Here is a 16,237-nt window from a genome sequence, read left to right on the forward strand (position 1 = left end):
TTTATAACATTATTATATTCACATTACAAATTATACTCACTCCTCGATATGGTTTGGCTCTGTGTCCCCTGCCAAATCTCTTGTAGCTCCCATAATTCCCAAGTGTTGTGGGAGGGACCCAGTGAAAGATTATTGAATTATGGGAGCAAGTCTTTCCCATGCTTTTCTCAGGATAGTGAATGGATCTCAGGGGATCTGACAGTTTTAAAAACAGAAGTTGCCCTGTATAAGCTCTCTTTTAGCCTGCTGCCATCCTCATAAGATGTGACTTGCTCCTCTTTGCATTCCACCATGATCCTGAGTCTTCCCCAGCCACATAGAACTGTAAATCCAATTACACTTATTATTTATTTATTTATTTATTTATTTATTGTAAATTGCCCAGTCTTGGGTATGTCTTTGTCAGCATTGTTAAAACAGACTTATACAGTAAATTGGTATGGGTAGTGGGACACTGCTGAAAAGATACCAGAAAATGTGGAAGCTATTTTGGAACTGGGTAACAGGCAGAGGTTGGAACAGTTTACAGGGCTCAGAAGAAGACAAGAAAATGTGGGAAAGATTGGAACTCCCTAGAGACTTGCTGAATGGCAACATTTTGCCCTTGACCTAGATTTGTGGAACTTTGAACTTGAGAGAGATGATTAAGGGTATCTGGTGGAAGAAATTTCTAACCAGCAAAGCATTCAAGATGTCACTTGGGTGCTGTTAAAAACATTCAGTTTTAAAAGAGAAGCAGTGCATAAAAGTTCAGAAAATTTGCAGACATTTGCATAAATAATGAGGACCCAAATGGTACATCCCCATTTTGGGGATTACCATTCATAAGCCCCATTTTCCCCAATCCCTAATGGGGAAAATGCATCCAGGACATGTCAGAGGTCTTCAGAGCTACCCCTCCCATAACAGACCGAGAGGCTAAGGAAGAAAAATTGGGTTCAGGGGCCAGGCCCTGTGTCCCTGTCTTGTGTGCAGTCTAGGGACTTAGTGCCCTGTATCCCAGCTGCTCCACCCATGACTAAAAGGGGCCAAGGTACAGCCTGGGCTGTTGCTTCAAAGGGTAGAAGCCCCAAGCCTTGGCAACTTCCACATGGTGTTGAGCCTGCAGGTACACAGAAGTCAATAAATGAGGTTTGGGAACCTCCCCCTAGATTTCAGAAGATGTGTGGAAATGCCTGAATACCCACGCATTTGCTGCAAAGGCAGGACCCTCATGGAGAACCTCTGCTACAGCAGTGTAGAATCGAAAGGTGGGGTCAGAGCCCCAAACACAGTCCCTACTGGCGTACCACCTAGTGAAGCTGTGAGAAGAAGGCCAGTGTACTACAGAACCCAGAATGGTGGCTCCACCAACAGCTTGCACTGTGAGCCTGGAAAAGCCGCAGACACTCAATGTCAACCCGTGAAAGTAGCCAAGAGGGAGGCTTTACCCTACAAAGCCACAGGGGTGGAGCTGCCCAAGACCGTGGGAACCCACTTCTTGCATTAGCGTGACCCAGATGCAAGACATGGTGTCAAAGGAGATCAGTTTTGAACTTTAAGATTTGACTGCCCTGCTGGATTTTGGACTTGCATAGGGCCTGTAGCCCCTTTGTTTTGGCGAATTTCTCCCATTTGGAATGACTGTATTTAGCCAGTGCCTGTACCCACATTATATCTAGGAAGTAACTAACCTGCTTTTGATTTTACGGGATCATAGGCAGAAGGGACCTTGTCTCACATGAGACTTTGGAGTGTGCATTTTCAGGTTAACGTTGAAATGAGTTGAGATTTTGGGGGACTATTGGGAAGGCATGACTGGTTTTGAAATGTGAAGATACAAGATTTGGGAGGGGCCAGGGGCAGAATGATGATATGGTTTGGCTCTGTGTTCCCACCCAAATCTCCTCTTGTAGCTTCCATAATTCCCACATGTTGTGGGAGGGACCTGGTGGGAGATTATTGACTTATGGGGTGGGTCTTTCCTGTGCTGTTCTCATGATAGTGAATGGGCCTCATGAGATTTGGGGGTTTTAAAAATGGGAGTTTCCCTGCACAAGCTCTCTTTTTGCCAGTCACCATCGATGTAAGATATGACTTGTTGTTCATTGCCTTCTGCCATGATTGTGAGGATTGTGAGGCTTCTCCAGCCACCTGGAACTGTAAGTTCAATTATACCTCTCTTTTTTTTTTTTTGGTAAATTGCCTACTCTCGGGTACATCTTTATCAGCAGCATTAAAACAGACTAATACACTCCTCTAAGTGGTTATGTTCAAAGAGAGAAATTGATCCTGACCACTTTAGGAAACAGTATCCTAATGATTTCAGTGTTCTTAAAGGAAGTGGTTTATGCAGTAGACATTAGGAAGCTGATTGCATTATGGGATTGAATTTAAACAGCCCAGTGAGTGAAAGACATTTGAATTCTCACACATTTCAGTGCAATTAGGAAAGGATAATCCTTTGTTTCAGGCTTACTTATTTTGTGCTGATATGTGCCCATATATTCAGCTACTATAAAAAAATAATTACGTTTCTATGTATCACTAGAAAGTTCAAAGGGTCCTAGAGTAACTATTGAGTAAAAATATTTGGAGGAGTAGTATTGAGTAAGTAAATGCAATGTTTTAAGTAAATGTAAATATTATTCACTTATTTCTTTAGTTTCTCTTGATAAATGTAGACTTTTACAAACTAACATTGTTGGTGAGAAAAGTCAGCAATGTCTATTTAAAACACCTGCTACAAAAGCAATACTAAAATTAATATCCTGTTGGTTTATATTTGAGTAATTTGAGCATTCATTAAATGCAAAGCTGATTTTTTAGCTACTTTGTATTTTAAAGAGAATACTGGTGGCAAGTTTTACTAAAGATTAGAGCACTGAACATAATATACTACCAGTGAATCAGGGCAAATAGACACATCATACCGAAACATTTACAACAGGTAGTGTGCAAATAATGTAAGTAGTAGACAAGTCAAAATAAAAATCTACTTAAAAATGACTATGAAAATACTAAAATCAGTGACATATTAAGAAAACTAGGAAGCAAGATTAGGATTATTCTGAAAAAGGAAATATTAAATTTAAATTGTGTATTAATGAAGAATTAAAATGTAATTAGAATTCTTCTTTTAAATGCTTGCCTGCATAGTTTGATACTTCCTTTACTTTGATATTAGGTCCACTGTATAGAAAATAAGTATACTTCTAGAAAGAAATCATGCAATTTTAATGATTGTTGAAAGACCTCTGGAATCTATAAGACAAAAAATATGTACGAATGCCTTCATGATAAAATAATAGTATTTGTTTTTAGAAGATGTCTTTTAATATTTTAGAAGTCATTCTCAAATATTCCATACAGTAATTTAATGTGCTTTTTTAACTTGCATTTTTTAAAAAAAAGTTTGTTGAGGTATTATTGACATTAAATGAACTGCACATATTTAAAGTTTTAGGAGTCTTTTTAGGTTGTGATTACCTAGGTAGACAATCTTGTCTTCTACAAATGTAGTTATATTTCTCTTTTTCTAATCTGCATTCCTTTTATCTCTTTTCTTTGCCTAATGCACATCTGTCTTACTTGCATGTCTAATAAGATGCTGAATACTAGTGGCAAGAGAGAGGATACCCTTGCCCTATTTGGGATCTTAGGCAAAAAGTAGTCACTGACCCTTAAGTATGATTCTAGTTGTAGGATTTTGTAGATGTCCTTTATTAGTTTAATGAAAGGATTATTTTTTATCAGTGAAAGATTTAGTGACAGTCAAATTATAATAGTTATGTAATTTTTAAAATAGAAATGTTCATTAATCAAAGCGCAAAAACAAGGAATTCAGGTTCTTGGTTTGAATTGAGTTGGATTCAGCTAGATTGAGTTGGAAGGAATTCATTGAAAGAGTAAAAGTAATAACGGTAATAATGAGAGGGTAAAGGCAAAATGATTTTCTTAATTATAAGGCAAAACTGTGTTGATAATTCTAACACATGTTACAAAAACAAATAAGCCAATATGCTGGTTATCTATTGGTGTGTAAAAAACAATCTAAACTTGAGTGACATAAAATAACAACTTTATTATGTTTGCAAATTCTATGAGTCAGGAATTTAGACAGGAATATGTAGTCTCAGGCTCGTAATGTCTGGGACTTCAACTGGAAAGACTTGAACAGTAGGGTGGCTTTTTGGCAATCATTCCCCTTCTTTATGTAGCATTGGGACATCTTTACATGATCTTTTGTATACTTTTTCCATGGGTCTTTTTCAGCATGGCCTTTTTGGCCTTGACAGACTATTTTTTTCTCAAAAATGTCAATATTTTTAATTAATTATTTTTTTTAAAGTTTACTTTAAGTTCTGGGATACATGTGCAGAACATGCAGGTTTGTTACATAGATATACATGTGCCATGGTGGTTTGACCCATTAAGTAGGTTTTAAGCCCCACATGCATTAGGTATTAGTCCTAATGCTTTCCCTCCCTCCCCTTGCCCCTAACACCACCAACAGGCCCCAGTGTGTGTTGTTCCTCTCCCTGTGTCCATGTGTTCTCATTGTTCAACTCCTACTTAAAAGTGAAAACATGCAGTGTTTGGTTTTCTGTTCCTGTGCTAGTCTGCTGAGAATGATGGCTTCTAGCTTCATCCATGTCCCTGAAAAGGACATAATCTCATTCTTTTTTGTTGCTGCATAGTATTCCATGGTGTATATGTGCCACATTTTCTTTATTCAGTCTATCATTGATGAGCATTTGGTTTGGTTCCATGTCTTTGCCATTGTGAACAGTGCTTCAATAAACACATGTGTTCATATGTTTTTATAGTAGAATGATATATATTCCTTTGGGTATTTATCTAGTAATGGGACTGCTAGGTCAGATGGTATTTCTGGTTCTGGATCCTTATGGAATCCCCACAGTGTCTCGCACAATAACTGCACTAATTTACATTGCCACCAACAGCGTTAAAGCATTCCTGTTTCTCCACAACCTCCCCAGCATCTATTGTTTCTTGACTTTTTAATAATCACCATTCTGACTGGTGTGAGATAGTATCTCATTATGATTTTGATTTGCATTTCTCAGCATTCTTCACAATATTAGAGAAAACTACTTTAAATTTCACATGGAACCAAAAAAGAGCCTGTATAGATAAGACAATCCTAAGCAAAAAGAATAAAGCTGAAGGCATCATGCTACCTGACTTCAGACTACACTACAAAGCTACAGTAACCAAAACCACATGGTACTGGTACCAAAGCAGACACAGAGATCAATGGAACAGAACAGATACCTCAGAAATAAGACCATATATCTACAATCTTCTGATCTTTGACAAACCTGACAAAAACAAGCAATGGGGAAAGGATTCCCTATTTAATAAATGATGCTGGGAAAACTGTGCTAGCCATATGCACAAATCTGAAACTGGACCCCTTCCTTATGCCTTATACAAAAATTAACTCAAGATGGATCAAAGACTTAAACGTATAATCTAAAACCATAGAAACGCTAAAAGAAAACCTAGGCAATACCATTCAGGACCTAGGCATGGGCAAAGACTTCATGACTAAAACTCCAAAACATTGGCAACAAAAGTCAAAACTGGCAAATGGGATCTAATTAAACTAAAGAGCTTCTGCACAGCAAAAGAAACTATCATCAGAGTGAACAGTCAACCTATAGAATGGGAGAAATTTTTTGCAATCTATTCATCTGACAAAGGTCTAATATGCAGAATCTACCAGGAACTTAAACAAATTTATAAGAAAAAATGAACAACCCTATCAAAAAGAAGGCAAAGATATGAACAGACATTTCTCAAAAGCAGACATTTATGAGGCCAACAAACATATAACAGTCTTTTTTTTTTTTTTTTCTTTTTTTTGAGATGGAGTCTCACTCTTTGGCCCAGGCTGGAGTGCAGTGGCGTGATCTCGGCTCATAGCAACCTCTGCATCCCGGGTTCACGCCATTTTCCTGCCTCAGGCTCCTGAGTAGCTGGGACTACAGGCACCCACCACCACACTCGGCTAATTTTTTGTATTTTTAGTAGAGACAGGGTTTCTCCATGTTAGCCAGGATGGTATCAATCTCCTGACCTCGTGATCCGCCCTCCTCGGCCTCCCAAAGTGCTGGGATTACAGGTGTGAGCCACCGCGCCTGGCCATGACAGACTTTTTATAAGGGTTTTGTATGGGGTTCTAAGAGAGTTTCTGGAAAGAAAATAGAGGCTGCATGATCATTGATGACCTCATTTACAAAGTCACATCATGTTGTATTACCTTGACGATACACAAACCCACATAGATACACAAGGCATGGACTTAGACCACTCTATTCTATAAGGAGTATCAAATAATAAGAAATCATGTTTCAAAATTGCCACAGCTAGCTAGATAATAAAAAATGGTGACACTTAATAGAGTGTTCGCTATGTGTCAGGTGCCGTTGTAGGAATTTTTCATATATTAACGTGTCTATCCCTCCCAACACTTTATATGAGTGACGCTATCATGACCCCTATTTGCATAATGAAATGGTTCAGGTAATCCCAGGTACTTGGGAGGCTGAATTGGGAGAATTGCTTGAGTCTAGGAACTGGAGTCCAGCCTGGGAATCATAGGGAGACCCTGTCTCAAACAAACAAACAAACAAAAGAATTCTATTAATTTACTCATAATCAGACATTCAGTGACAGACTGAGGATAAACAGTCACAGAGCCTGGTCTCGGAGCCTTCAACCTAAATTACTATACAATGTTATCCTTAAGGCAGACGTGACCAAGTAGATTATACAGTAATAAATAAATACATTGAAAATAAGCTCTCATCTACTCATATATATAGCAATAGAACAGATACTCTTTTCTTGCTCCAAAGATCTATTCATCAAAATGATTTTCTTCAAAAGTTCTTGCGAGTTCTCTACAAACAATCCTTGTTTGTAAAAATCTCTAGCTCCATCGTCTATATCATGTTACAGGGGAGTAATAAAAAAAAGTATTTCTAAAGGAAATAAAATATCAGTGTAAGCCAAGCTATATATTATCTAGCTGAAACTTTTTTCAATTCATGGTTACAAATTAAATGTGAGAGCTAGGGGAAAACCATTTGAATTGGAAAGAGAACAAACTAAGAACAGTGAGTTTGGGAATTAACGCATCAAGAGAAATCCTGGGACAATGAAGGCCACAGGGCAAAGCCTTTGGGGTTGCATACGTCTGTCTAAGTTTGAATTCTGACTTACTTAGACATGTAAAGAACTGTGTAATATGGGGTCATTTAACATTATAGGTCCAGTTCTCCCATCTACAAAATGAGGATATTCATATCCAACTGGGTATGTGTAAGGATTAACACAGAGTAGATGTGGTCATATCAGCAAATAAACGCTTAAGTTCATGAATTAGACATGACATAAGCTGTAGTAACACGACTGTCAAAGGTTAACCGCCAGTTTATCTGGAGAGACAGAGACATTATGATACAAAGCAACAGACAATATCAGATCAATAGAGTAGGACAAGGTAAAGTGATTCAAACTGAGCTAACAAAATTGTGTGACTGTCTTATCACAGGCCATGACGAAAATCCTGGGAATTCTAAACGTTAAACTGTTTGCAAATCCTTGTGAAAAGAAGATTGGCAATTGAAACTATAACTGCATATGTTTATGTATAGCTCCAGATAAAATAAAAACATATGTAACTTTACATATTCATTACGTAATAATAATTGTTAGTATCTATTTTTTGCTTACTGTGCCCTAGGCAGTTTGAGGATTTTATTTACATTGACTTATCTAATCAACTCCCTTCTAACAAACTAGTGAAGTAAATATGATAAAATTCTCATTTTATGACTGAAGAAATTGAGGCACAGGGCCAGGTGTGGTGGCTAACACCTGTAATCCCAGCACTTTGGGAGGCTGAGGGGAGCAGATCACGACGTCACGAGTTTGAGACCAGCCTGGCCAACACAGTGAAACCCTGTCTCTACCTAAGATACAAAAAATTAGCCGGGAATAGTGGCATGTGCCTGTAATCCAAGCAACTTGGGATGCTGAGGCAGGAGAATCACTTGAACCTGGGAGGTGGAGGTTACAGTGAGCAGAGACAGCGCCATTGCACTCCAACCCAGGTGACAGGGGAAGACTCTATCTCAAAAACAAAAAAAAAGAAAAAGAAATTGAGGCACAGATAAGTGATGTGCTTAATGTCAATGCCTAATTAATGACTGGGCCAGTATTTGAAACTAGGAACTTTAACCTTGGGCCCACTTTCTTGATTAAATCACTATTTCACTTCTCAAGAAAATTTTGCATATCAGTATCTCTAAACTCAGCTCATATTAATTTTATTCTCATGCAATTACTTTTGTTGCTAGGTTCTATATTAAGAAGACTGATAAAATATTGTTTTTAATATGTGGACTTAAATCTAGTAATTCCTTATAATATATCTTGGTACTAAATGTGTGGTCTGAAAGAGATTAACTTTGTCTATTTGATATCAATAAATAGCCATGTATTGGGGGAAAAAAACACAAACAAACAGGGTCAAGTTCTACATAAGCTAAACAATATAATTATACTTGTTAGTATGATCAGGTCTCATTATTTGTATATTTGAAAAAAACAGTATCCACAGTTATGTGAAACATAAAAGAATGCAAAATGTGTGATACCTAACAGACATTCAAGAAGTATTGTTTTATACAGCAAAACATTTTTCTTGGTGAAAGCAATTTGATGAATTTGGAATTAGCAGAAAAAAAAATTGTCTTATCTTACAGGAAATTGCCTTAAATATATGAAACCCTGCGGTATCCTTCTCTTATTTCAAGTATGTAATTTCTATATATATATATGTATTAGAATACAGTTAATGACCAATCTCTCCTTAGCACTAGGAGAAACATACTATTAAGTTAATTATATCCATACCTCTTTTTCTAATCATTCTTAGCTGTGAGCAAAAACCTCTGTCATTATATCATTTATCAACAATTCCCCTTAAAAGACACAATCATTCTTCCTGACATGTATTACTTAACTTTTAAAATATAGTCTTTCTAATGACTGTTAAATTGACATCATAAAATTCCACTTTGTATAATGGAATACCTTTAAGAAACTTCTGTAAAAAACATTCATTTATTTTTATAATTTATTTTTCTTTAATGGGAGTGACACTTTCTATTCATTTCTCCATATTCAGGGATCTTTTTTTTTGAGAATGCATAATTCTATCAGCTTAATGAATTGAATAGCATTTATTTAAACTATCATCAGGTAGTATGTCTGACTTTTCTAGCATTGCCATTTTATACATTTATATGACTATTTTAAAATTTCTTATTTTTCTACAAAAAGTAGAAAAGAAAAAGGAGACTATGTATTTTGTGTAACTTTATCCACCACAGTGCTATTCATGGAACAGGCAATCAAAAATCATTTAAAATAAAGCAGTAGTATAGTTTTAAAATATCCATAGTCACAAGTACAGATTCTCTATTACATTACATTAATTCTCAGTTACTTACCTCCCTATGATATTCCACTTAACTATTCTCACCTCATTTTTATCCTACAACCTCCTTCCATTTCTTCATGCTTTTGTGTCAATAATGGAAACAGGATAACTAGCTCCTATTAAAACCATTCTTATGAAGAACTACTTAAGGAATGTTCAATGCCCAAAAGAGTTAAGGTATTTCTGTATAGGTCTATTGGAACTAAAATTCCTATTATATTCACCATTCATGCTTCAGGGTGTGTTAAATAGTAGATTATAAAGCAAATTCATTAATTAGAAAGATAGCACACATTAAATCACTTTCAACCATCAGTGCTTTATTATGAATTGAGATATGTAATTAGCAGGCCAATAATTTAATGAGGCTTTGAAAGTATAGAACAAATTAGGAGTGACGTTTAGCAGTGAGAAATCAGTAAGGCAAAGTGCAGATTATGCCATGTTCCAAATGAAGAGAATTTAGGTTTCAGTAACAGGATGGTGGGAAAATGGGAGGGCATATGAGACTTCTGGTTGACTTTATTAGGGATTCTCTAGCTGGTTTCCCATTAAAACCACCTAGGGGGCTTTTGAACAATACAGATGTTCGCTCCCCTTCCTTATCAGATGTTAATTGAATTCATCTCAGGTAAAGCCTCATCTCAAGGGGGCTTTCTGTGTTAGTCCTTCCCAGTAGGTTGCAATGTGCCACCAAAGCTGGGAATCCTTTTAGATGAAGATTTTCTACAAGAGATCAAAAGAGGTTTAAAGAAAACATGTTTGTTTATTTTACAATTTTCATCTAGGATATGCCTTAGATGTGAAAGTTCACTGCAATTTGTTTCCCCTAAAATGCCTTACAATATTTCTTTTTTCCACCTACTTAGCTGGATAAAACAGTGATTGTGTGATTTAAGATTGGCGTGTGGGACCAGTCGTGGCAACTCACGCCTGTAATCTCAGCAATTTGGGGGGCCAAGGTGGGCCAATTATTTGAGCTCAGGAGTTAAATATCAGCCTCAGCAAAATAACAAAACTCGATCTCTACAAAAAATACAAAAATTAGTCCCATGTGGTGGTGCACAACTGTAGTCCCAGCTACTTGAGAAGCTGAGGTGGGAGCATCACTTTAGCCTGAGAAGTAGAGGTTGCAATGAGTTGAGATCATGCCACTGTACCTCAGCCTGAGTGACAGAGTCAGACCCTGTCTCAAAAGAAAAAAGAAAAAAAAAAAAGACATGCATGTGACATGCTCTGATAGTTGAATTAGCTAATTTGATAAATTCTAGATATGACAACAAATTATTTTTTAAAACTCTTAATTCATAACTTGTCATTCTACTAATAATCATATTCTTGATAATTGAATAATAAATATTTATAGTTTATCTTTAATGACTATGTATATCATGTTACATTGTGAATGCTATTGTGTTCAATCTGATAAAATACAATAATTTTTTAAAAAGCAGTTTTAGAATACTGTATTATGAAAAAATTTAGGTTTTTATTATTTAGTTTTAAATTTTTAAGTAAGAAATGAAAGTACAGAAATAAGAACATATACAAATTTTACTTGAGGTCAACAGACTGAATTAATATGGCTAATTTCATCCTGCCACAAACAACTGACAATGCAACATTCAATATATGTCTTAAGTCTGGATATGAAAATATATGATATAGCTTGAAAATTAGAAACAGAACACTCAGTATGCCATAAATTCTCATTACAACCACATATATAAACAGATATGGGAAAATAGCCTGGAAATAAGGAATGTGTGAAAAACAAAGATAACGGTTCTCACTATTCATCTGTTCTTAATCTGTATCTCATTTCCTGACGCTTTTTAGAGGCAGAATATTAACGAATTCTACCATCAATTTATCAACATAATTTGGCTATAAAAAATGCTTATTTATTTGAGAAGCTCGGTTTTCAAAATAAGTTTAGAAACTTGTACACAAAAGCAGTATGTTAGCATAAGGGAGAATTCCACAGCCTGGATGCATGGCTTTATTTGAAACAGTTTCCCCTGTTAAATGTGCCTGTCACTTTTATTTTATCGCAAATAACAGTATCAAATAACTCCCTTAGGTCTAATCTTAAGGTAGCTTTCACACAGTGGATATCATTTAAAGGCACAGATTTAATTTAATATGTCTTTTACTAATTCTCCTCCATTTTTCTTTGAAATTTACCTGCCCCATCTACGTGAATTTCAAACACTCTAACACAAAGTTGTTCAGTATAAATGTAATGTGAGTAACATACAGACCTAAATTTTCTAGTAGTCAAAGTTTTAAAAAATGTAAAATTACCTTTTTTTTTTTTTTTTTTTGAGACGGAGTCTGGCTCTGTCGCCCAGGCTAGAGTGCAGTGGCGCCATCTCAGCTCACTGCAAGCTCTGCCTCCCGGGTTCACGCCATTCTCCTGCCTCAGCCTCCCGAGTAGCTGGGACTACAGGCGCCCGCCACCTCGCCCGGCTAATTTTTTGTATTTTTAGTAGAGACGGGGTTTCACCGTGTTAGTCAGGACAGTCTCGATCTCCAGGCCTCGTGATCCACTCGTCTCGGCCTAATTACTTTTAATAATATGTTTATTTTAATCATTTAGCCAAGTGTTATTATTTTAATAAGTCATCAATATACAATTATTAGGAGCATATTTACATTCTATTTTTTGTACTAGGTTACAAAATCCAGTGTGCATACACTTACTGCACATTATAAATCAGACCATGCAATTTCAAATGCTCAATAGCCACTTGTGGACTAATGGCTTTCCTATTGTTCAGTGTGGCCCGAACTCCTTCAATAGTCTATTATGTAAATCAGACACTGACATCATAAAAGTGGAATTGTAAATCTTACTACTTACATAGTAATAAGCTCATTTTATTACCTCCAGGACATCTGATTAAAATTTTTAATGTGTGGGTCCCTTAGATTGATATAATTCTTTTTATCATAAAATACCTGAACATAGATTGCTTAATTAAAAAATAAAAATACAGATGGATGGATAGATAAGTAGATAACCATTGAATGTCTTTCAACATAGAGATTAAAGTCTAGAATGTACAACGGACAATAATGTTTAACTTTTAACCTAATTATACAACGCCTAGGGCAGTAAAGTGGAATATACGTGCTCCCGTTATGATCATGATGATGATGACTATGGTGACAATGATTATAATTTTCTAACAATGAATTGATGTGTCCTCTAATAATAGGTATGACATCCTCATAGAATGCAAAAAGGCCACCTTAAAACTTCTCCTTCACTCCACAGTGTTATAAAAGCCATTTCCTGTTGACTCAGACAAACTGTAGAGTGGATCATCTGAAATAATAGAATTTAAACTGCTTCTTGAGACTGGTACTTTCTGATTCCCTAAACTTTCACGGTAAGTTGTTCTGTCCAACATATGCCAGCATCTAAACAAATACTATTTTATATTGTTATCACTTCAAAGTGTTCAAAAAATCATACCATTAATAAAAATATCTCTCATTTTTATGTGTATTGCCCCACCTATGGGACACTATTCACACCTGAGGGACTAAAATGATGTCTTTCACAGTGCTGTACCTATAGGATATTGATCAACTATACACCTATACTATAAATTTTCTCTAAGGCTATTCTATTATATCCCAAGGTTTCCCTTTAGTTTGCATAAATAAATGAATTATGAATAAAATGGTGAGATTTTCTCATAGGAGAACAAGGTAATTTACAGTTCAGCTGCAGTTCTACAGTTTAAAAACAGCCATTTTAGATAAAATATGTAACCAAAGTCAATACAATAACAATCTTCTAAAAATGTTTTGTTCTAGTACTTCTACAGAAGTTATAAGTGTATTTTGTGGAAAGCAAATTTGTTGAGACCCCAAAATATAATATTGTAGGCATTTCTAGAAGAAAAATGACTAATTTTTGAAAAATATTTTATCATATTCAACTCAGAGACGGGGAATTTTTCTTACACTTTATGTGAGAATTCTTGCTTTCCAAAATATTTTTATTAATAGCACTCCGTATAGATATAAAATTCATACATTCAATCATGACTTAAGAAAGCTTTCAGAATTTCATTTTTCCTATTTGTCGTAGGAATAACATTAAAACACACCGCTCAATGTTTTCAAGTTATTATGAAAAAGTGTGTTTCTATCGATGAGTTGTAACTAGCACTTTTAACTTTATAGTCCAAGCTCCATGATGATTACTCATTGAACACAGATTTATAGTATCTCCTGTTACATGTCAAGCAACGTGCTTCAAATTGTGACCTAGTCAATAGCAGAAAATAGTGTATTTCTTCAGAAGGTTTAAATAAAACAAAAATAATTATAATACAATTCACGGAACCATTTTTGAGCATTTACTTGCTGATGGACACTATCTTTACTGTTTGTACATTTTATCTTGTTTAATTCTAAAAGTAGTCTTTTAGATAGATACCATTACTATAGAACAGCAGAAAACTAAAGTGTTCAGAAAAGTGTCCAAGGGCAAGCACATGATACAGTTATGATTTACACCCAAATTTGTTCAATTTGAAAGTCCATGTTTGTAATAGCTATAGTGAAAATAAGCTTTGCTTTTGAAACTGTCTAAATGAGAAATGCATTATACAGATGACGTGTTAAATCTTCTAAGAATACCATGGAATAAGTAAGTAATTTTGCCCTCTTAGGGATGCTGCTCTGATATTAAAAATAAGTTGAGGCCGGGCGCGGTGGCTCAAGCCTGTAATCTCAGCACTTTGGGAGGCCGAGACGGGTGGATCACGAGGTCAGGAAATCGAGCCCATCCTGGCTAACACTGTGAAACCCCGTCTCTACCAAAAAATACAAAAAACTAGCCGGGCGAGGTGGCGGGCGCCTGTAGTCCCAGCGACTCGGGAGGCTGAGGCAGGAGAATGGCGTAAACCCGGGAGGCGGAGCTTGCAGTGAGCTGATATCCGGCCACTGCACTCCAGCCTGACATTCCAAAGAGTTATGTATCCTTAGAGACACAAGCTTGCTTAGGAACTACAATTATTCAATGGTGACTAAAGGGTGTGTTGTACAAGTATACAACTTTAATGGCAATCAAGAATTAACTGGGGCAGTAAGACAAAAGGCTGTCACCTAGTAGGGAAGAAATGCGTATATAATAAACTAAATCACTCCTGGTGGGAATGGAGAGAAACTGAACATGTACAAGTAGAGCAAGACGTAGTATGTGGCTGACAAAATGAGTCTGATATTGAGTGTGTTAAATTTGACGTGCTTTCAGACATCCCAGTGAAGATGTATAGGAACCAGCTGGAAATGAAAGTCTGAATATCAGGAGGGAAATGGGAGTTGGGAATCATCACCATGTAGGGCTGATTGATATAGCTAAGGAAAATAATGGAGAGTGATTCAAATGCCTAACTTATTATTCACAAGTTGATAACTAGGCTATGGATAAACTCACTAAAAACGTATTGCTTTAGCTTCCAGAGCTTAAGGCACATTAAAAGAAGAATCACATAAAATGAGATGGAGATTAATACTCTAAAAATGTTCCTGAAACTAGACATTTAAGGCATAGAGGAAATGAAAGAATCATTAGCACAACATTGAGTAAAAAATAAATGTATAAATATTGCCAATCTATAAAACAATATATGTAAACAGTAATATCTTCTGGAATATCCAAAATAAGTTTTAAATGAAAAAATCCAATTGTTTAGTATGAAAATTTCAAGAAGTGTACTTATTCCATAAATAAGACACACTCGTAATTTATTTAAAAACAAAATGCCTGTGCAAAGTACATATACTTAAATTGTTGTATGCTATACAAAACAAAACCAACCACCATCACAGTAGCAATATGACCTCTGGAATATTTTTCAACAATGACAGACAACATAGGTCTCCTGGAATCTGCTCCTCCACTAGGGAATTATTATTGGGTATTTCTAGAAAATGTAGTACAACAAATTCTTAAAGCTTGCCGTAGATAATCTACATAATCTCATCAGTTACTGTTTTCTACAGAATTATATTTTCTAAAGGATTTTTCCTCCTAAGTTTAGCTCTTCATTCTGGAGTTTGTATAAGAACATGGTCTGTCATCATGTCAGGAGAATGTTTAAAAAATTAATTGCCAAACCTACTCACCTCATGTATTGTAACTGTAGGTGTTTTACCAAAGGTAGATTGCAGTTTACTTTCGACTTGATGAAAATATGACTTTCAACCCTGAATACATACATAATTATGTCTCCACTTATTTTACTATATTTTATAGAATTATTTCAAAATTAAATAATTATATATCTGAATATGTATCTAATGGAAATTCAGCAATCAGAAATAACAGTTTCACAAATTACATAGAAATAGAAAATTTAAAGCAGATCAAAAGATATGAAAAGTTTGGGTTGGAAATAGCATAGTGACAATGAGCAGTTCTATGGTTTGTATCATTTGTACTTAATCACTTTGACTCATTACGACTGACATTCTATATATTTTAGTACACGGAAATTCTGATATTCATAGCTTCCCCAGATTTATTTTTCATTTTTTTTGCACATTTTATACTTATAAAATTTAAAAAGTAAGTCTGCAAAAGGAATGCCAAGAAAAAATTTTATATTCTTTAAACATGAATAAACAAATACTTCCAATGCTGAAAATATTTTTATATAAAGTATTCAATATTAATTTTGTGCTAAAATG

Source organism: Macaca mulatta, chromosome 1 (assembly GCF_049350105.2).
Source record: "Macaca mulatta isolate MMU2019108-1 chromosome 1, T2T-MMU8v2.0, whole genome shotgun sequence".
Classification (NCBI taxonomy): domain Eukaryota; kingdom Metazoa; phylum Chordata; class Mammalia; order Primates; family Cercopithecidae; genus Macaca; species Macaca mulatta.